The sequence below is a fragment of the Vicugna pacos genome, chromosome 3 (assembly GCF_048564905.1).
Source record: "Vicugna pacos chromosome 3, VicPac4, whole genome shotgun sequence".
Classification (NCBI taxonomy): domain Eukaryota; kingdom Metazoa; phylum Chordata; class Mammalia; order Artiodactyla; family Camelidae; genus Vicugna; species Vicugna pacos.
Window position 1 is genome coordinate 96,178,274 of NC_132989.1, and position 24,191 is coordinate 96,202,464.

Genomic DNA, 24,191 nt, shown 5'->3' on the forward strand with positions numbered 1-24,191 from the left:
AGTTAAACTTTAAGCACAGAGAACTATATTCAATATCTTGTAGTAACCTATAAAGAAAAAGAATAGGAAAAGGAATATGTGTCTGTACATGGATGACTGAAACATTCTGCTGTACACCAGAAATTGACACAACACTGTAAACTGACTATACTTCAAAAAAAAAAAGAAACTGTAAACTTCATACATAGTTTCTTTGATAAAATATGGATCCAGTGGTAAAATCAAGTAATACTTTTTTAAAAAAGAAAGTTTTAAGAAGGACATATTTTTAAAAAAGTGTAATTTTTTAGCATAGACAGTTAATTATACTTATCCTGTAGACATTAGTTGGCTGGTGTTCCTAGTGGAATATAATGTTCCAGTGTCCTACGATTTCTTTGTGTTTTCACTTGACCCTTAACACTTTTGACTTTGCGACTAAGAATTACTTAATGTTCAGTTTTGTCCCTTTTATTAATCCATTGTTCTTTACCTCATTAATTTCTACAGGAGCATATAAAATCACAGTGAGATGGGGGACAAAGAGGATTCCTTTGATTTGTTTCAAATGTCTTTTTTTCTATTTTATATATAAAACACCAGGCAAGTTTCTTGGCCACCGCCTGTCTGTGTGCCTCCTCTCAAAATGAGAAGTAAAAGGTTCATCATTCCAAAGTGTTTGTTTAAGAAGTATTGCAATATTTTAAGTAGACCCTCTGAGGCAGTTTCAGTGTCAGGATGCTGAAAAGATGGCTGAATTTGTCTTTGAATCTATGTTACTGGAAAAGACTATGCTGCTCTCAAAATTCCACTCAGGGAAATACAAAAAAATGCAGAATTTCCTCCTCATTATATGTCTTAATAAAAGTTGTCTTATGAATAGAATAGCTATTATATTTTACAATTAGTAAGCTTTTATTTTATTTACCTGCCTCATCATTCTACATCTGTTTAATTATTCACCCATTCTTTATCTGAAAAGAATTTAAGATGTTTAACACAAGAACAAACATAATAGGAGAATTAAAAATAAAACCAGAAAGACCAGAATCCATGCAGGGGGTAAGAAACTTCAGGTTTAGTTAAACATTGAAGAAATCACATAGACACTGGGTGAAACTGGATTATTGGTAGGCAGAATCAACAAAGCTCAATCCAAATATTGACAGTTTGGTTCATATTGTAATAGAAGATGACCTTGCTTTTTCATCTCACTGAGAAAATGGAAGCAATCAGAAGAGAACTCCCCTGTCCTTCCGGACCACTGATTATATTCAGCTTTCCTTTGTGTTTCCATGGCTGATCAATCTCTCTCGTCTAAGGGCAATCACTCTTCTAGTGCACTGATTTCTATGCACACCTTTCATCTAGTGGTGAAGGGACTTGGTTCCTGCAATCATTGTCTGTTCCCTGAATCTTCTATTATATTTTCCTTACTATTGCATCATCCTATTACATATAAATACACTGTTATAGCTCCCATTACATCAATGACCACAAAAAAACAAACAACAACAACAACCAAAATATACCTGTCTTGACCCCACACTCCCCTTCATCCCACCGCCATGTTGCTTTGCTGCCTGTATAGCAAAACTTACTGAGAAGACTGTTGAGAATCTTAATGGGATTTTGAGACAACTAGTAAATAAAACCTCTCTGGCTCCAGCTGAGATCCAAATTGAGAGAAAAACAGAAGACTTAGAGAAATTAAGATTAATGACAAAAGGAATATAGGAGAACATAGCTTAGGTCTTCGAACGCATAGGTTGGCTAATATCTCTCTACCTAATTAGACAGGCTGACACCCCAGTCATTGGCACAACTGGACAAGTGTAGGCCTCTCCTGAAAGGACCCCATTTTCCTTACAAGAGCAGAACAGAGTGCACGCTGCAGGTCGGAAGAACCAGAGAGAGGGAGGAAGGCAATGTCCACATCATCTGTGTTCTCTCTTTGCAATTCAATATCAGTTCAGCTCCTCGTCATTGCCTGGGGAGGAGTGCAGAGGCAGAGAGAGGCCAGGAGTGTGATTCTAGAGGAAACCTCATGGAGACAGGAAGCAAGGGGAAGGAGGTTCCTCGCTAGGCTCACTGTGTCCGCATCTTCCAGTTTCTCTTGAATCTAATCCAGTCAGGCTTCCTCCATGCTGGTCCACCAGTACTCTCTTACCAAGTCCTCAGCAAGTGCTAGGTTGCCAATGAAAGCCCTGTGCCTACGGAACAGCTGTGGTGAGGTACAGTGATGTGCCATGTTTAGGCACTGGAAGAGCTGAGGCAACCCCAGCCTGCTTTCCCTTAGTTCCTGTGAGGTGTGACACCAATACAGAAAGTTCTTCTGTGGGACCTTTGTGGGACAGGCAGAAGGAGGTAAGAGAGCAAGTAACACAGAATTAAAGGGGTCAGAATAGTTGAGGGGGAGTGTATATATAGCTCAGTGGTAGAGTGTGTGCTTAGCATTCATGAGGTCCTGGGTTCAATCCCCAGCACCTCCAATTAAATAAATGAACAAACAAACAAACAAACTTGATTGCCCTTCCCGCCAAAAAATAGAAATTTTGAAAAAAGAGCCAGAGTAGTTGAAACGGTGCAGGGAAGGGAACCCTAGAGTGAAGCAATGGAATAGAGACGCCAAGGTCTAGTGCAGCTGAGTCTCTGAGTTTCAAGGGAGGTAGGAGGGAAGCCCAGGCAGTGGGAGATGGCCGGGTTTCCCAGAAGCCATTTCCATGCTTCTTTCTTGCCTGTGCTGCCAGCTGAGCATGAACCATGAACCAAAGACACTTGAGCAGCACCTCCAGCAGAGACAGCAAAAAAGACACCTTCTCAGGGGTGGGCAAATACCCATCTCTCGCCCCACCCACCCGGACACCTTCTCATGAAAAAGGCAGGGTGGCCACTTCTTGAGACTTTGTAAGGAGTCTGCCCTCCAAATGGATTTCCTGAGGAGTTAAACTAAATATTTCCTTGAAAAATAGCTTTAAACTAGAAGAAATGAAATTACCTCAGATGATCAAAGTTTATTCGACTATTAGACAAGAATAGGTACTCCAGAGCAAGTCAGCTCATTTCTATGAAGTCAAGCCACTCATTCTGTTGTACATTTGGTTGAAATATAGTCTGAGCCCTCTGTAACCTAAGTGGACGATGAGCAGAAATTATACTCTTATATGTGAAATTGTGTTTCTGAAAATAATAGCATCACTTACTAATCACACTGCTTCATTTTTACACCCAATACTGATAGCTGAGAAGTTGTAGCATCTCAAACATAAACATAGGTTTAATTAATGATGAAAAGCACAAGAAATATAATGTTAGCAGAAAGTGACTCACATGTGAAAGTGTGGTACCCTGAAATCATTCCATAAATGACATTATGGTCTCATGGCATCAGCTCTTTATTTAGAAATCTAACAGGAGAACATGGGGATTTTGACATGAATTTAGACACATCCTCATGAAGAGAATTAGACATTTCCAATTAAGGGTGAGCCTTACTTCTGAACCTCTTTTCCATGGACAGATATACTAATAAGTGCTCACTACATCCCTGTTGTTTTGGGAGGAGCATTGAATTTCTCATGAGAGATGTCCCCATTGCCCAGGAAATTTCTGCTGCTGCATTCCCCAGGAGTGGCCCTGGGAATGATTGGACTGTATCCTGCAGGGGGAGGGTTAAAAGCAAAGGCCTTGCCCTGTAGGGAGTTGAACTGGGTAGAAGGCAGAGAGACTCCCAGCAGCATAACTTACAGCAATGTGTTATAATTATTAATTACTGTGAAGTTGCAGCACTTTTGGAAAAAAGGGGGAAAGAAGGATTTACTCAATTAAGACATCATCTTCTTATCAGTAAGTCAGAGCTAAGTTGCAGTGTGGACTCAAAATATAGATGATGGGGATATTGATCATGTAAAACAAAAAAAACTTTCCATTTTTAGTTATCTTAAGTTCAGAGGCTAACTCACTTGGTTTTGAAAATGACTACCCATAAAACACAAATGAAAAGAAATGCAAGAAGGATGTGACAATGAATATATGTATGTTCATTTATAACTGAAAAATTGTGCTCTACACTGGAATTTGACACAACATTGTAAAATGACTATAACTCAATAAAAAATGTTTAAAAATGCAAGAAGAAATGTAATAGAATGCTGAAACAATTCAGTTGTATAAATTTGTTTTGGTTCCATGATATTCATAATATAAATAATAATCTCTATTATATTTTTTGTTGTCTCTGTGTCCCCAGTGCAGACGTCTTTGGCAGTTGATGTAGTAGTCGTGTCATGCTAAATGCTATAAATGGGCAAGGGAGTTGAAAACTGATAATTTAGAGAACAAAAACACTGCATTTTTCTTACTCTTTTAGGGAAATCAACACTTTTGCCCCATCTTTGATTACTCAAAGGCCCACTTCTGCTTGTAAGTTTCAACTGTCCTTTTGATCTTGTTAACTTTTCTACTTATAAACACTCTTTTTTGTGTTTTTGAGTTCCAGTGCTTTCTGATTAGACCTCTTTATTCTTTGAGATGTCTATGACTTGATTGGCCCATAGTATGTTCAAAGAATGAACATCTTACTTGAAACAAAGGAGGGTTTGTCTTCAATAATCACAGTACTCACAATTGTCAACATGGCTGCCTCTTATGTCAGGGAAGTTGTTAAGTGGCTTTCTTGGTTCACAGAAAGTATACTGTAGAGGGTGATTTGAACACATCTCCTGGATTCCTATCACAAATTAGGATGACAACATCATGCCCATTGAAGTTTGCTGTGCACCCAATCATGGAAAAGCTGAGGGAAGGGGAAGTATGGGCAGTAGTGTTACCTGTTTTTTTCTAGTGCAATGTTGAGGGTTGAGATGGGAGAAATCCAAGAGTTTAAGAAGATGAAACAAGTATAATTCACTTGGTCTGCATTTCTGGTTCGTAGGACTTCCCAAAATGTACCTTGTTAATGATTTAGACTTCTGTAAACTTTCTTATTTGGGAACAAGATACAATAAAATGCAGGGAAATATTTCAGAAAACATTAGAATGTATGTTTTTAGACCTAGGTTTAAGTCCTGGCTCTTCCATTCACTAGCTCTGACTTTGGGCAAAGGCATTTGCTTTTATTTGTTTGTTTGTTTTAAATTTTTTATTTTATTTTTATACAATTTTGAAAAGTTATTTTCCATTTACAGTTATTACAAAATATTGGCTATATTCCCTGTGTTGTATGATACATCTTTGAGCCTATCTTACCATTTGTTTTTCAGACTTGTTCTGAGAAGATCATGGTGATTGCATGCCTCCCAATGGAGATCATTTTGAAGATGAACATGTTATCCATTTCTGACCAACAAGACACAAAGAAGGTTAGTCGGGAGGAATTATGGGGATATTTTCCTTGCTCTTGAAAAGATCCCTGGGCATAAATAGAGAGCCTGAGTGCTCATCACTGTAAGAGGTTGTGATTTTTAGAACAACAGATACTGTCTTGTGGGCATAGGGTTAAGCTAGAATGACCAAAATCCATATGCCAAGGATGGCAGAAAAAAGTGGTGTCAATACCATGGCCCTTGGGGACTCCTTGAGTTAGTATATTAACAGAGCTTAAGATTTCTTATTATGGGAAAAAATTAACTCTTCTTATTGTAAAGATCAATTGGATTAACTTTCCTGTGGGACTTGACACCAAAAGCCTCTTAACAGATATACCAAGTCTATAAAATGGGAATTTGAATACCTGTATTACAGGTTTTTGAGAAACGGTGATGAGATATATGTGTAGCATTTCACATCGTGCTTGTCAAGTGCTCAATAAATGTCACCATTGTTATAATTAGCAGCATTATTATGATTATCTCTTAATACCTTGTAGGGGTGAAAAATGTTTTTCTTCTTTCCTTCTAGGTTCTTTGGCTGGCCTAATACAGGTATACACTGGAAATATGTAGGTTCTGTTCCAGACCACCTCAGTAAAGCAAATACTGCAATTGAGTCACACAAATGTTTCAGTTTCCCAGTGCATATAAAAGTTGTATTTAACTATACTGTAGTCTATTAAATGTGCAACAGCATGATGTCTGAAAAAGCAATGTACATACCTTAATTTAAAAATGCCTTATCACTAAAAAACGCTAACCATCATCTAAGCCTTCAGCTAGACGTAATTTTTTGCTGGTGGATGGTCTTACCTCGATGTTGACGGCTGCTGACAGATCAGGGCGGCAGTTGCTGAAGGTTGGGATGGCTAAGGATATTTCTTTTATTTTTTTTTTAGGGAAATTTCTTAACATAAGACAACAATGAAGTTGGCCACATCAATTGATTCTTTCTTTTAAGAATGATTTCTCTGTAGCAGGCAATGATGTTTGATAGCATTTTACCCATAGAACTTCTATCAAAATTGGAGTCAATATTCCCAAACCCTGCCTCTTCTTTATCAACTAAGTTTATGTAATAATATAAATCCTTTGTTGTCATTTCAACAATCTTCACCAAGAGATTCTGTCTCAAGAAATTGCTTTCTTTGCTCATCTGTAAGGAGCAACTTCTCATCCATTCAGATTTTATCATGAGGTTGCAGCAATTCAGTTACATCTTCAGGCTCTCCACTTCTAATTCTAGTTCTCTTGCTATTTTCATCACACCTGCAATTGTTTCCTCCACTGAAGTCTTGAACCCCTCAAAGTCATCCATAAGAGCTGGAATCAAATTCTTCCAAACTCCTGTTAATGTTGGTGTTTTTACCTCTTTCTCTGAATCATGAATGTTCTTAATGGCATCTAGAATGGTGAATCCTTTCTAGAAGGTTTTCAATTGACTTCGCCCAGATCCATCAGAGGAATCATGATCGATGGCAACTGTAGCCTTAAAAAATTTATTTATTAAATACTAAGTCTTGAAAGTCAAAATTACTCTTTGATCTATGGGTGCAGATGGCTGTTGTGTTAACAGCATGAAACCACATGAATCTCTTTGTCCATCTCCAGCAGAGCTCTTTGGTGACCAGGTGCATTGTCAGTGAGCAGCAGTATTTTGAAAACAATCTTTTTTCTTGAGCATTAGGTCTCAACAGTGGACTTAAAACATTCAGTAAACCACATTGTAAACAAATGTGTTGTCATCCGGGCTTTGTTGTTTCATTTATAGAGTGCAAGCAGAGTAGATTTACCATAATTCTTAAGGACTCTAGGATTTTCAGGATGGTAAATAAGCATTGGTTTCAACTTCAAGTCACCAGCTGCATTAACCCCTAACAAGAGAGTTGGCCTGTCCTGTGAAGCTTTGAAGCCAGGCACTGACTTCTCCTCTCTAGCTGTGAAAGCCCTAGAGGACATCTTCTTCCAATATAAATCTATTTTATCTACATTGAAAGTTTGTTGTTTAGTGTAGCCACTTTGAGTAATGATGTCAGCTGGAACTTCTGGATAACTGGCTGCAGCTTCTCCATCAGCACTTGCAGGTTCACCTTGCACCTTTATGTTACAGAGATGGCTTCTTTCTTTAAACCTCATGAGCCAACCTCTGCTAACTGCACGCTTTTCTTTTACAATTTCCTTGCCTCTCTCAGCCTTCATTGAATTGAGGAAAGTTATCGCCTTTTTCTGAATTAGGCTTTGGTTTAAGGGGATATTGTGGCTGATTTCATCTTCCATCCAGGCCACTAAAACTTTCTCCACATCAGCAATAAGTCTGTTTCACTTTCTTACTATTCATGTGTGCACTGGAGTAGCAATTTTAATTTTCTTCAAGAACTTTTTCCTTTGCACTTGCAACTTGACTACTTATTTGGCGTAAGAAGCCTAGCTTTTGGCCTAACTCAGCTTTCAACACCTCTTCCTCACTAAACTTAATCATTTCTAGCTTTTGATTTAAAGTGAGAGATATGCAACTCTTCCTTTTCTGAACATTATAAGGTTATTAATTGGCCTAATTTCAATATTGTGGTGTTTCAGGGAATAGGGAGGCTTGAAGAGATGAAGAAAGTTGGGGAACAGCTGGTCAATGAAGCAGTCAGAATACACACGTTTATTGATTAATTTTGCCACTTACATGGCTGCAGTTCATGGCACCCTAAAATAATTACAATAGTAACATCAGAGATCACTGATCACAGATCGCCATAACAGTTATAATAATAGCAATTTAAAAGTTTGAAATAACTTTGAGAATTATCAAACTGACACAGAGATAGGAAGTGAGCAAGTGTTGTTGGAAAAATGCCACCAATAGACATGCTCAATATAAGGTTTCCATAAACCTTAAATCTGTTAAAAAAAAAAAAGCTAATATTTGTGAAGTGCAATGTTGCAACACACTATAGAATGAGGTACACCTGTATAAATTGACATAAGACAGATTAACAGGAGAAAAACAAATTTAATTCCATATGTATAAAAAATGTGAGACTCAAAGAAGTGACCAAAGCAGAGAGCTTTTATGCCTTTTAGTCAAAGAAACAATACATTTGTCAAAAATTGACAGGACAAAGACTTTTGGGCCTGGGATAGTAAATTAGTTAAGAAGTAAGAAGTTCTATTATACAGGCTTCTTATTCCTAAGTTCCCTATTTTTGGTGATAAGGATGCCTTCTATCCTCCTGGTACAAGGTGGATATCTTTCACATAGGAGCGTTATTTCTGGCTTTCAGGGAGATGCAAGATGTTTCTGAAGTAACTTTAATTCGAAATAATCAGTATGCCAAAATGGTATATTTTGGGTTGACATATTCTGGATTTCAGGTTCAAAGTAACAAATTCAAACTACAGAGGTTAAGTGACTTGCCAAAGGTCACACAGGAGACAGGTAGTACGCCAGGAAACAGACTCCAATTTTTAGACTCCCAAAAGGCATTATGCTTTTCACTTCGTTGTGAGGCCTCCTTTGTTTAAAAAATATCTCTATTAAGTTACTGCCACCTTCAAGGGCCCTAAATTTTAGAGAGTTTCTTTTTCACTCTCTAAAATAATAGAACTCCAGCCAGTATTTTGATTTAGCTGCTCCCTCCTTGTGAGACATTTGTTTTGCTTTTCAAAAACTCTCATCCATCTTCATGTTTGCTCCTGAGGAAGTGGTAACACAAAATAAAAATCCCCAAACTCCATTTTAAGAGCCGAAAATTGAAAGCAGAAGAAGAACGAAGACCATATATTCTGTTTTTTTCAGATGATAAATATTCTATATCTTCCTGGCTGTCAACACACTTCTCTTTTTTCATTTCACTGTGTTTCTTACAGTGAGGAATATAGAGCTCTACCCCAAGGGTAGCACTTGGGATATGAGGAGGGGTAAGCCAAAGAATATTGGGGAAGAAACTACCCCATTTTTACCCTATTTGCTCCAATTTCCTAACTTCTCCACAAACTGAAGCAGCAGATTGTTTTTATTGTTTCTGGTGATGTCAGAAATGTCTGGAAAAACTTATTTCACATGAATTTTGTTCATAATAGATTGAGCCGCTTTGATTTTTATGTTTTGTCCTGACCTTTTGGTTTTAGGAGAAGATTGGTTATTAAATCTCACAGCATTTCCTAGCAGATCTGTGCTCTGCAAAGAAACGAAACTTTCTTTGTCAACTATGTGTCATTGTGCAGTGAAAAATCATGAGACACGGTATTACTCTTTGGTAGAGCCATCTCCCAAAGAAGTAATGTTCTCCCATTAAAATTTTAAAAATTACTTTAGAGAGTTAGGGCATTGGAATGACCTGAGAATTAGATGAGTTGGAAAAATATCGTTTCTCTGAGATTACCAAGATTTTTCAGTTAAGTAAGTTGTGTCCTCATCACAGTTCCCTGCAATTTCAGACTCAGGGTGAGAGAATCAACACGGAAATTGACTTACCAGTGCTCCATGCCAAGTAAACCATGGAGAGAATAAAATCCTCTTACAGAGCTGATCACATCAGTTGATATCTGCAGTGGTTTGAATGATTGCTTCCTGCAGATTGTGCCATCTCAGATACATAGTCTAAGGGAGTATCGGTGATGCTATTTCCCTTATCAGTATTTGGTCCAGACATACGTGATGCAATTGAAGCTAATGGGGAAGAAGGGGCAGTCAGGTGGAGGTGAGGGATAGAGGATTCTTGGATGAATGAGATATAGAGATTGTATCTTAGGCTGAGTTTCCTAAAGAAAAGCCTGAGATTCTTTTGACTTTTTTTCACCAAGCATGAAGCACCTTTATTTTATGAGAGCAGTCTGGAATCTCAGTTTGAAAGTGAAATGTCTTCCTCACAAATAGAAAAAATGCTTTTCAAAAACTCTAGTTCATTTGCAATGTTATGTTAGTTTCTGGTGTACAGCATAGTGATTCAGTTATACATAGATATATATTCTTTATCATTATAGGTTATTACAACATATTGAACATAGTTCTCTGTGTTAAACAGTAAGACCTTGTTGTTTTTCTATTTTATATATAGAGTTAGTATCTGCAAACTCCAGACTCCTAATTTATCCCTTTCCCTCCACCTTTAGCCCCTGGTAACCATAAGTTTGTTTTCTGTCTGAGTCTGTTTCTGTTTTGTAAGTAAGATCATTTGTGCTTTTTTTTGGATTCCATCTAGAAGTAATATCATATAATATTTGTCTTTTTCTGTCTGACTTACTTCTTTTAGTATGATAAGCTCTAGGTCCATTCATGTTGCTGCAAATGGCATTATTTCATTCTTTTTTATGGCTGAGTAGTATTCCATTATATAAATATACCACATCTTCTTTATCCAATCGTCTGTGGATGGACATTTATATTACTTCCATGTCTTGGCTATTGTAAATAGTGCTGCTATGAACATTGGTGTTCATGTATCTTTTCCAGGAGTGGGACTGCTGGATCATACAGTAAGTCTGTTTGAGATGTGGATTCTTGTGAAAGGTATTTGCTAAGAGTGTGGTCTCTGGATAACAGGAATGAGGGAAGCAGAATAGGGTGTAGAGAACAGCTAGGCAAGAATGTGTTCTCAGCTGGTGAAGGGCTTCTGTCTGGTCCTACTGGAAAACCTGGAGCAAAAATTGTGTCATGGAGTTGGTTCTGCCTTGAGGCAAAGGGTGAAGGGAGATAAGCTTGGAGAGATAGACCAGAGTCAGATCATGGATGGCTTTGAGATCCAAGCCAAAGAGCTTATGTGTTATCCTGTAGTTGATGGGAAGCCATTAAAGGTTTTAAATAGTGAGATATATTACTAAATAAGTCCTCTCTTGCAGATAGGAGAATCGATTCAAGGAGAATCAGAGTCAAGCAGGCGCAGTTAGAAGACATTTTATTGTCCAGGTTTGAACTGATATGAGACTGACTTAGGACATGGCATGAGGAGTAATGAGGAAGAGAAAGATTTGAGGCACAGTTTGAAAGTGAAATCAGTAAAACATGGTGATGGATTTGAGTGGAGTTAGGTGACAAAGGGGAAAGAAGTAACATCCTAAGTATTCTAGCAGGCGACTGCTGAGGCCACTGATGAGCCAATGGCCAATAGGAGATAGAAGGAACAAGAAAGGGTGATAAGTTCAATCTGAGAAATCCTGAGTAACTGATGGGTGTGGGGCATTTAAGAATAAACAAACAGCAAACACTGAAGAAGTCTGAAGATTCGTGAAGACAAACTTGGCTGAAGATGTCTATGTAGTTGTCATTATGTATTTAAGGTAGGTGGAAGGTAAAACCAAAGGAGATTCCAGAAGCAGTTGTGTGCCTATTATACACAAACAATGGTCCCCCCAAAGATGTCCATGTCATAATCCCCAGAACCTCATATGGCAAAAAGCCTTTGCAGATATGATTAGATTAAGGATCTTACGATGGGGAGACTGTCCTGGATTACCCAGGTGAGTGCAAGGTGATCACAAAGACCCTTATAAGAGGAATGTGGGAAGGTCAGAGTCAGGGGATGCCAGAGGTCAGAGACAGAGAGAGACAGTTTGGAAGATACTACATTTCTGGCTTTGAGGATAGAGTATAGGGAAACCAACAAAGGAAGGCAGGCAGTCACTAGAAGCCGAGCAAGACAAGAAAACAGGTTCTCCCCTCAGATCCTCCGAAAGAAATCAGCCCAGCAATGCCTTGACTTGAGCCTGTTGGAACTGACCTGGGGCTTCTGACTTCTAGAACTGTAAGACAACAAATGTGTCCTGATTTAAGCCACTACATTTGTGATCATGTTACAGCAGCAACAGGAGACTATTACATTGACCTTGTGTGTGTGCCAATTGCCCTCTATAGATTGCAGTTAATTCTGTTCTTCCAAAATTATGTACTGAATAACTACTGTGTGCCAATACATAGCGTTTAGAAACCAACAGACCAGTGGAAGAGAAAGCAACAGAAACAAATCATCATAAATACATTGTGAGAGGGACTGAGATGGATGGAGCTTTGTAAGGAAACCATGGGATGGGAAAAGGTGGAGGGATCAACTTTCTCAAGGATAATGGATAGAGAAGACTCCACCAAGGTGCTGACACTTAGCTGAGTTCCAAGGGCTGCCTGTGAAAATTACACAATGACCTGAGATTCCTCCCAAAGGCAAAAGTCTGAGAACACAGAACTCTTTTTAAATAGAGTGACTAATTGTAAGACATCTTAAGATACAGGGAGCAATTCTGGATTGAAGCAATTGAGTTCCTCAATTACTCTGTCAGAACCTTTCTGATTAGCATAACTCATACTTCTCTTCTCCAGATGGTCTCTTTGAATGGTGACATTTGATATAGACTGTCATTTTTAGAAACCCAAACAATTAGAATAGCTAAAACAAGATTAAAAAAGAGTTAAGAATTAATGACAAACAAGTTTTCATTTTCTTCTTCCAATCTGTTCTCTAGAGTTATGCATTTTCACTATTCAAAGTGTATGTCTTCCTTTTGTTTTAAAACACTGAAGGGAAATATGGAAACATGGAATCAACTTGAAAAAAGTATCAAGACTGTTTAAGAGATAAGGTCATCATCGCCAAGGCACCTTCTCTTTTCTGTTGACAGAATCAGCAAAGAAGTAACACTGCTTCTTAAATATTTATTAGTTTTCTATGGCTGCTGGCGTTCCTTGGCTTGTGGCCATAACACTCTGCTCCATGTTCACATTTCCTTCCCCTCTCCTGTCTGTGTCTAATCCCCCCTGCCTCCCTTTTACAAAGATACATGTGATTGCATTTGGGGCCCTTTTGAATAATCTGGGATAATCTCCTTATGTCAGAATCCTTTACTTAATTACATCTGCAAAGACCCTTTTTCCAAACAAGGTCACATGTACAGGTTCCAGGGATTAGGACTGATGACTTTGGGAGACATTATTCAGGCTATTAAAAATACAGAGCTTACAAAACTAAAAATATTACACAATGATAGTAAACATGTAAGGTAGTAGAAGGTCAGCTCTAGAGTCATCTGGACTTGGGTCCAAGTCTCTAATCTGCATCTCTTACCTGTGTGACTTTGAGGAGGTGATTGACCATTTCTATACACTGACCTCATCAGTAAAACAAGTTCAATATTACCAGCTCCATAAAAGGGTCATGAGGAGGAATAAATGAGATAATGCACTTAACATTTAGCATGTGATTTGCACATAGCAAGTCTTCAATATCTATTGATAAAATTATTAAGAATAGTGGTGATAAAGCAGAACTCTGTAAAATTCCAATATTTATTGTCAATTATGCTCTTTAACATTTAAAATTACTCCCTCCTGAATCTCAGAAAGAGGGAGAGATCAGCTGAGTACTTTTACTCTCAGGAAAAGGCAGCAAAATAACCTTTATAAAATACTGAAATCAATACATTAGGAGGAAGAGATGCCAGGAGTTGAAATACTGAATGCAAACAAATGGGGACTTCGGTCTAAATAGTATGTCTCATAGCAGCACAGATACAGAATCGATTTCCAAGAAAAAGCACAAAGCAAACAGCAGAACTGCTTTTCAACTGGTAGACATTAATTGCTTAAAGGATGACTCAAGGAAAAGCCCCAAACTTAGATTAAAACAGAATAAAATGGACATGATTTTTAGTTTAAGCAGCCCTTTTTAGTGTCACAGTCATTACATTTTTTTTAATGATTGTAAAAATACTATCACAGAAGAGAAAGATCCTATAGAGTTCTGTCTCTTCTTTAAGACAGTAATTTGTGAAGGCACACAGGGTGGAGAATGTTCTCGTCAGCAGGCAAAAGTGTGTGGTGCTTTCATTCTGGTGAAAATAATTTCCTGTCCTTTCCTTTATTATTAATTTGGAGTTGAAGAAGAAGTTAAGAGAAAGACAAGGGTCCAAATCTATTTCACATCAACTGTGAATTTGATCTTGGACAAAAGGATATGTGTGAAGTTTAGATGAATATAAATGAGGTCACTTTTAGGGGAAGAATTCTCCTGGACCACAAAATGGATACTTGGAATGACTGAATCAGCTCAGTATCTCTCTTTGTCAATTACATACAAAATGGTTGCATCCAAAATGAAGTTCAGTTTTTTGTGTGTGTGTGAATAGTAAATTTGTGTGAATAGTAAAATTGTATTGAGAACAGGATCTATATGTGAAGTTGTATTTCCTATACCAAAAGGAATACTTCAGCAATCCTATTCCTCTTCCAGTCTTTAGCAGTTCTTGTCAATTTCCTTGCTATTTCCGGTCTCCACAACTATTTCTCTGACACCAAATTCTAATGGGATTCTTCTTGCTTCCTTATAATTGAATTATAAAAAGCCTCTAGTTGTGATCATCCTTTGGCTCATCTTTTTATTACAGTCAACATTATTATTCAACCTAACAAGGAAGGCCAGGTTGTGAAAAAACTTGTAATAATTTCCCATGTTGGAAGAGTCTGATTCAGTAGGTTTGTCCTGAATATCGTAAAATCTCTCCAGTAGCTTCATTTATACAAACTGTTCTGGTCATTTAAGTAAATCAATGTACAGGTTAGTGTAAGTACTTTCTCTCCAGACATGTGACATAGGCTGTTCTTTAGAGAGACACTATAATTTTGCTATTTGTGACTTCTAATGCCCAGGACATGGTAGTATTTATACCATGTGTGTGTGCGTGTGTGTGTGCACACATGTGTGTTTTAGAATGTATATAATAATGCCTATTTCTTTCCCAACATTTGGAGAAATCTTAATCTGGACTATGGAAATGAAAAACCAAAAAGTAAGCCCCTTAATAACTCAAAAATGTTAAAATTGCTTGAAAATTGATTATTATCCCAAAGACAAAGATTGATTATTAAAGATACAATCAAAATAACACAGGAGTGATTAGTTTAGAATATCCTATCTATAGTCTTCATATTTTTCATTTCCTTTTAATTATGACATGTTCTGAATCTGTATATATCTTTAGAAGTTTTTTCTTAAGTTCTTTTTTGAGCATATTTGCCAATAACTAGCAAAAACAGCAATGAAAAAACTAGCAATAAGCAACATTCATTTAACATTTATTAAGTTCCAGGCAAGATGACAAGCACTTTACATACAGTTTATCTAAGGTCACAACTATCTTATCAGAGGTATATTATTACTCTTCCTGTTTTACTGATGAGGAAAAAGTTAAATCATACAAATAAACAGTAGTTGGGCTAGGATGATCTCAAGAAATCTGATTACAAAATTCACACTTTATTAAATAAATAAAACCATTCATATTTAAAGAAGTGGCATTTTAGAGCACAGGTTTGTTTGCAACTTTGCAAGAAGTTTTGCCTCAGGACATAATACCCTGAGACCAGATTTTTCCTTATTTGTTTCATTATTTATACTATGTTTGCTTCCCAAAGGAATTTGAGTTGGCTTACAAGAGCAGACACATACACGCTGGCGTGAAACAATCTAAGAACCAGAACCTTTAACAACAGAAGGGAGTAGAAAGAGTTCCCACCAGAAGGCCTAGCTGAAATGAAGCCACTGATTCAAAACAATCTAACAACTGAGGCACAAAAATGAACAGCATGAGTTTGCAGATTAACTTTCTTTTTTTTTATATTGGTTTCCTCTGTGTAGTAGGAAGAGTTCTTGAGATATTAATCTTAGAGATTTTTCTTTTTTCTTACCCTTCCTAATCTTTTCCTTGTCAGTCTGAGACACACCCTCTCCCCTGGCTTTGAGGGCAACATGGGTTGTTGCAGGATAAATGTTAAGAGAAAAACAAAATCATCTTCAGGAATTATTTTAATTCCCAAATTGGGCTTCTAAGAATCAAAAGGGAAGTCTTGCAGGAGAATTTTTGCCGCAGAAATAATTAAAAAGAGAATTGTGCTCCATCTCTGGGAAATTCCACAAGGGTCTTTGCCTGGTGGGTGGGCTTCACAAACTTCGAGGCCAGGGGCCTAAGGGAGATGGAGCCTGGTGGTGGCCTGACGCCATATCCACCTTCTTCAAAACACTTTAGGTGAGGGCCTTCCGTCTGTATGGCTGCCTGCACCTCCTCTATGGCTCTCCAGCAGGAAGGACCCTGCCCATGCTGCTGGAGACTTGCCCCCACGAGAACCACAGCCTTGTTAACAGCCAGAGACCCCCTCGACACTTAGGAGGGGTAGGAGTGGTGTGGGATTAAAAGCCTCAGCACAGTAACTAAGGGAACACAATCCTACACCATTACTGACATAGGAGGAATTTACTGTTTCAGTACACACACACACACACACACACACACACACACATACATACACACACACACAAAGTGATGTGTTTTTAAAAGACATTGAATATTGCCATAAAAATACATCCCTTTATATTTTATTTTTCACTTAAAATATCACCTTCACATGGGGTCTGAAGAATGTAATCAAAATTTTAAGATGCAGAAACACATTTCAATAAATAATTTCTCATTCCCTATTTTGAACTGTAGTTCACTGGAGGCCTTTGTATAATAAGTTAAATCAGTGCAGTTCAGATGTGTTTCCTTCAGGCTCTGGGACTTAATACAGAGTCATTGCCTAGGGCAACACTTTACATCAGAATCTCCTGGAGGGCTTGTAAAAACACAAATTACCGCGCCCCACCTCCACCCATATTCAGTAGGTCTGGGGTAAGACCCAAGAATTACATCACTAACAAGTTCCCAGGTGATACTGCTGCAGCTAGTCTGTGACTACACTTTGAGGAACACTGACTTGGGGGAAACTTAGAAACTTGAATATTTAGTATATCTTTTAAGGTTTGTCTCAAATGTCAGTGGCCTTTGACTGGGAAGTTTACAAGGGCAGGGATTAAGCAAACACCTAAGTACTTCCTCTGGGTCAGGGAATGGCAGCCCATCATTAGCCAAAGTGCAGGTTGAGCCAAGAGGTTTCTTCTGCAGAAACATATACCAGAAAATGCTAGGGCAGTTTGGGAAATGTGACCAGCCACGTTGCCTAGGCCAAACTGCGTATCATGTATAAAGGCAATTAAAACTCACACTTAACATCTGGAAGGGCTCAGAAGGTACCCCATCCATTTATTCACCATTCTTCAGTAACTTGAAGATATATATCCAGTATTCGAGAAATAAGAGGAAAATAAGCTCATGAATAGAGGAAGAGTGTTTTTAAAAGAAGGGCATTAAACACTAAAACCAATCTTTTTTAAAAAAATCTAATTTGGGGGCGGCTATCTGCAATAACATGAATGGACTTGGAGGGTGTTATGCTAAGTAAAATAAGTCAGATACAGAAAGATAAATATTCTATGATATCCTTTATATGTGGAATCTAAAAAATATGGCAAAATAGTGAATATAATAGAAAAGAAGCAGACTCACAGATATAGAGAGCACACTCGTGGTTACCAGTGGGGAGAGGGAAAGAGGAAGGGGCAGTACAGGGGTGGAGGTCCAAGAGGTCCAAACTATTAGGTATAAAGTAAGCTACAAGGATGTAATGTACAGCATCAGGAATATGGAGAATTTTTTATAGTAACTATAAACGGAATATAACCTTTAAAAATTATGAGTCAGTATATTGTATACCTGTAACTCATATATTATTGTACATTAACTATACTTTAATAAAAAGAAAAAATCTGAATTCTTTTAATATGGATGCACAGTTCAATGGAAATTATAATTGCTCTACAAGTAATATATTCCAAAGAAATGAGTATGAATTTGTGCAAAATGATATCTAACAGAATGTTAATTAAGGATCCTCGTATTATGTTAAAAAATACCTATAAATCCATCAATAGGAAAAATTGACTAAAAGTGACTGCCAGGCAAGTTAGGACATTTTCAGGTTTTTCTCACTTAAAAATACTTCCAGTGATGTTCACTCTGTTTAAAAACTTACTCCCATAACCATACTTCAGAGCTTTTAATCAAGATCCATCCCCCAATGCTTCCTTTAAAAAAATTGGAATTCTTTTCAACATGTTTTTTTTGGAGGGGGAAAAGGGAAAAATACAAAAAAGACATCTCTACAGTACATAAACAAATAGCTTTAATTTTATTAATTTTATAATAATATAACTTTTAACATAATAATGATTATTCAGCATCTACCAAATTTTATAAATTAATATTTTAAGTGGTATTATTTTATTGTAATATATGCATGTGCTCAATTTTTAAAAATTGAAAACAAAACATATATGAAATAAAAAATAAATAAACAATTGAAAACAGCAAATCATGAAGAAGATATTTTAAAAAGTTGAAAGACATACCTAAGTATCCTCTACTCAGAAATAGCAACTCTGACATTTTGCAAGTTTTTCCTATACTCTCCTTATCCCTGCATATTTTTAAATAAATGAGTTAGACTGTGTAACTGATTTCTAAGCAAATAAACATTCACAAATAATGAACTAAAAAGCGTCCTAAAGGAGTTCAGTAATGGATTATATCCCTCCACAGAAATCTTACCCTTCAATGTCCAGCTTTCTAATCACTATTTCTGTCCTCTTTGCTTTCTTACTTACTTACCCCAACACACTTTTTGGACCACATCGTGTTGCTACTGGCATCTACTAAGTGAGACTGATGAATATTCTACAATGCACAGAAGGGCCTTCCCCTCCCTCCAGGATGAAGACTATTAACCCCAAATGTCTGCTGCCGAAAAATTCTGGTTCAATATAATTCTGGATGCCCTACTCAATGCAATTAGAAAGGAGAAAGAAACAAGAAGTATAACTATTGGAAAGATGACACTTATTTTTGCAGATGATGTAACTATATACTAATTAACCCAAGGAAGCCATCTAAAACACTATTGATTGATTATAATATGTAATAGAAAAAGAAATCCAACTAAAAATAGCCCCCAACAGTATTGTGCATTATAACTTGTGATATTTTAAGGTAAGTATCAATTGCAAACTAGATGCATATAAGTAACAAGAAAATGTAAACATTTATTTATTTTTATAACTTGTTACTTTTTGCAATTACTGTAATTTTTAACCAAGTCTATTTTTTGTTAACAAATGTGGTTTGGAATTTCAGTTTTCTGCAGAAATATGTCTGATGATGCAGCTCCGATGATAGGAAAACATTCTGAAGTAGTTACCCAGATTAAGAAGCTGTAGTAGCATATAAATCAACATACAGCTTCCTTCATTGAGAAAGTCTGGCTATGAAAAATGTCAGCTAAGCTAAATATTGTGCAGACTATTGCATTAAAAACTGTGAACTACATAAAGGCTAATGCATTAACTTTGAGATTATTCTCTTTATTTTGTTTGCCGTGAGTTGGTCATAAGCAAGCATTATTGCACACTGACATACAAGGGCTACCAAGAGGGAAAATTCTGTTGAGAACATCTGAGCTATGGGAAAATATCTTAGTGTTTTTGGTCCTAGTATTTCAAAGATGCAAAATGGACATCCAAACCTACTTTTCCCTAATATCTTCTGTATTTTTAATAATTTTAGTATTTCTATGCAAGAAAAGAATGCAACATGTTTTTCAATGGCAGTAAAATAACAGAGCAAAAATAAAACTAAAAACTTGTAAGAATAGTTTCTACAGACCATTGTGACATTTTCTACGATGTAACAATAATTAACCATAAAGTAGGTGATGAGTTGAATATTTCACACTTACAAAAAGTAATCACTGAAAACTTTTCAAATATAATAAGATGTTTTAAATTTTATTTTCTGTCCAAAGAAGATTCATTCCAGAAAATTCACTAGCTTTTAAGCCATTTCTTTCACCAAAAGATATTATAAATTTATAACCTTAAAGGATAGTTTTTGAAACTAAGTAGTGATGAAAACTGGCCATAGATTTTGAAAATACAGCTTTACTTTTTTCATTATGGGGAAAAGTTATAAATTAATACAGAGAAGTTGATCCCATAGACATACTTCTGAGAGATGAATTTCTCTATTATGAATGTTACATAGTTTAGAAATCTTTGTCCCTCTAGGAGTAGCATTATTGTCAATCTGACCTAGAAAAGATACAAGGAAGAGGTAAATCCATTGGTCACAGTCAAAACTTTAAATACTGGTATAGACACCATTCATTTAAAGTTTGTGTATAGTTATTTAACTTGAGGGTTAAACTGTGGTAAAAGGACTATTTTTTTATTTTAATGAAGCACTGATCTAATAATTCCTGTAAAGAGGGAAAAATTAACAAAGTTATTAAGAGGCTTTCTCTGTATATGTGCTAGACCCAAGTAGTTTTCAGATGAGTTCTTCTAAACTCTTAAAGCACAGATAACTGGTATAATATTTGAACAGTTCCAGAGCATAGAGAGAAAGGAATCAACCCAATTCTTCTTATGAGGTCATCATAACCATCATACGAAAACTTAACAAGGCAAAATAGAAAATTATATCTAAAAAGTATGCAAAAGTTTACCTAATATGGATTATAGGCACATATTAAAACAACTCCATTATGTAAGGATGATTCAATAATAAGAAAATCATAATAAAATAATATAATTAATGTTCCATGTACCATGGTACTTAAGTACCATGTATCACGTGGCTGATTAAAATAAAAATTCACTCCTAACGCACTCCTTGGACACTCAGTCTTGTTCAAAGCAATATTCAAGGCATTTCTTCACTTCTTCTTACCTTTGGGTATTATTTCAGATTTCCATTCTCCTTTTTGTGTTGTTATTGTTTTAGCTAGTACTCATTCATGGTTCTTTTGACAACTTTCCATGCAGTCATGTAGGTACACATGTAGACAGTGTGTTGGAACCATCTTTCTGTATCTCATAAAAGCTAATTGTCTGCATCTTTTCCCAACACTGTGTTCAGTGGGATCAAGTCGGTCACTTGAAATTAGTCTTGGTGGCAGTATTGAACCAAAGAAACTGGCAAACGCCACAAGTTTTTCCCCAGAAAACACTCTTATCATTGCAATCTTATGTTTGAAAAATTATTAATTAGCAATTTTTTTGGTAAAATAAAGATCATAAAGGGTGACTTTTATTTTGGTAAAACAAAGAATTCAAAACTCAGAGCTTAAAATTTTATACAAGATCATTTTAATAGACTAAATGTCTATTGACAGGGTAATGATATATAACTTATGTTAAGCCCACACTAAGGAATATTGTACAGTAGTGTAACAAGTATATATATTCTTGGCATAAAAATATTCTTAAGTGGAAAAAGTAAATGGCAGAAAATGTGTATCCTATGTAGCATTTATGTACAAAAATTATGTATAGACTGAGAAGAGAAATTTGAGGGTCTCTGATAATGCTCTATTTCTTGATTTAGGTAGTGGTTATATTGGTGTATTCCATGTGTGACAATTCATTAAGCTGTAAAATTATGACATGCATGCTTTTGTGTATGTATTATACTTTAAAAGTTTACTTTAAATGATATCTAAAGACACATATGTACAGAGATGTGTGTATTTATAATTTCTTTGAAAAATATCTAAAAATAATCAATTATTGATAGCGATTTCATCTGGTGAGAAGAGTGACATTTGGGCAATGTTGGAGGGGGACTCAAATATTTTGTATTTTTTGAGTGTTTTACAATGAGTATATACTATTTTGTTGGGATAGAAAATTTCCCCAAATAACTATTAAAAATTAGTTACACATCTACTCATTTCACTTTTTTTTGTTTTCATATTTTTTCCATTAAAGGTTATTATAAGATATAGAACATAGTCCCCTGTGCTGTACAAAAGGAACTTTTTAAAATTTTTATATTTGGTGGCTAACATTTGTAAATCTCAAACTCCCAGATTTATTGAAATTGATTTCACTTTACACATTCAGCTGTTTCATGTGTTCTACTTGAGGTTCCGGATGGAAGGCTACATTCTCTCCTGTGTTTTGCAAACATATTCACAAAGGAGACACATCTGAAACGTAAAATCTGTGTGACAGCCTCCTTCAAAGGAGTCTCATTTATCTTTGAAAACAAAGTAAACTACCTGAGTGAATACAAATTCCATCTTGTGAAATCTTTGTTGAGAGGTAAATGAATAATTGATCAGACGGCTACAAGCCTATGCGTTGGCACTTACTCTCCCCCAGGTGCACTTGAATAAATATTTTAGTTTTACAACATTCTTGATTGTTAGTATGAGGAAGTATTTGAAGACTAGAGACACAGAGTGTTCAATATGTCCAAGGCTGATCCCTCCCAACTGCTACACCCAGAAGAAGTACCATTCTCTAATTCACTCAAAGCTACCATGTAAGCTAGTGGTGGCGCTGGTTGGACCATTCTTACAGAAAGCAGGACAATTTCTTTTCATTGGAATACACTTCGGAATGAAAGCCTTTTGGGGCCATAACTTACAACAATGTTGGATTAGGCTCACCTGTTATTTCTAACACCTTTAGAGTCTTCCCTTAAGACATTTGGTTACTTAGCATATAATGAAAACATGGAACTATCTGGAAACATTCTTTTTTAACTTTGGCATTGTTAATTTTAAAGCTTTCTCCAGGGTTGCCATTTTAAATCTCTGATGTCTAGACTGGTAAAAGAACCTTATTGTATATTGTACTTTTTATCCCCTTAAGGTAATTCAACAATGAATGCATTTTTTATTAGACAGGCTGCACTGGGGTATGAGTTTGTAATTTGCATTTTTATTCTTCCTGCCAGCCTAACTTTAAGTTTGGGGAAATCTTTACTTTCCAAATCCTAAATAATGCAAAACTAACCTCTGGCTATTTGGAACCTTCTGCAAACTCACCTGTTAGTCAAGTCTGAATCTGTGGAGAGGATATCACAGAATTTATATCTGCTCCAAATTCTGGTTAAACACCTAGGTTTATCCATGTTGGGCAAAGATGCAGATAGAAGCAGAGTGCTCAGTAAATAGCTGTTGAATTATTAGTATAAAATGAATGAACCAGAGCTGCACAGATGAATATGGATGGACTACATAAATATAACTCTGAATGAAAAGACTAAGTTTCAAAAGATATGTAAAAATGATGCCATTTATATAAAAATTAAACTTTTGCAAGGTGGTACCATACATTGTTTTGAGATGCACATATGCCAAATATGGGCTATACATATATAATAAATATGGGATACATATAAACACATATGTGCATACAGGTGCATACATATATACATACATATCTGTGTGTGTATCTACATATACATGTATATCGTATATAATGTATTTCATTATTTATAGTAGGTATGTTCTGTAAAGTTACCACAGCTACTGATTTAGCAAAGACTGAACCACTGTACTAGCGGAAATTCAGTATTAGATGCCTGTGAGGCTCTGGTCACAACATTTTTCGCAACTGATCAATACATAGACTTGTTTTATTTGTGTTTCCATTTAAAGACCACTTATTTATTATATATTATTGATTCATTAACATTGAACTCACAGACAACAGCATTATAACTTATGCCTGAATGAAGCTTACCTCACACAAATATTTTCTCTTTCAGGGAACTTAGGAACACTAGACAGCTCTTCAAACCTGCACATGGAGTCCCACTGTAAACAGTGAAATCACCAACAAAAAACATAACACTGCAAAAAGCATGGCATTAAATGGATGACAAAAAGGACTCTTATTTATAGTTTGAGAGCTGAAATGAGAAAGCTGGATGTTGCCTTGCTCAAACTCAACTGGAAACATGAATTAAATAAATCAAAATTTATGATGGTCTCTGTGTGTCCATGAGTAGTACCACAAAAAGCGCTGGGAATATTGATTTGGACTTACAAATAAATTTTAACAAGTAGGCAAGTTTGCAAATACAGTAAATTCTATAAACAATGGGAATCAACTATATATATATTTTGTTAGATCATTATTGCCGATA

General features: G+C 36.2%; 1 long non-coding RNA gene across 2 annotated transcripts in view; it reads left to right on the forward strand.

Annotated features, from left to right (window-relative positions):
* The window catches only part of LOC140695706 (uncharacterized), a 63,298-nt gene extending 39,264 nt beyond the window's left edge, over positions 1-24,034 (forward strand). Inside the window, exons 2-4 of one of the 2 annotated variants that reach the window (XR_012071533.1) lie at positions 5,241-5,339; positions 5,878-5,917; positions 23,811-24,034. This is a non-coding gene — a long non-coding RNA (uncharacterized lncRNA). Of the gene's footprint in view, positions 1-5,240; positions 5,340-5,877; positions 6,115-23,810 lie in introns of those variants that run through there. The other variant, XR_012071532.1, reaches the window with a different exon arrangement.
* Positions 24,035-24,191: the final 157 nt, after the last annotated feature.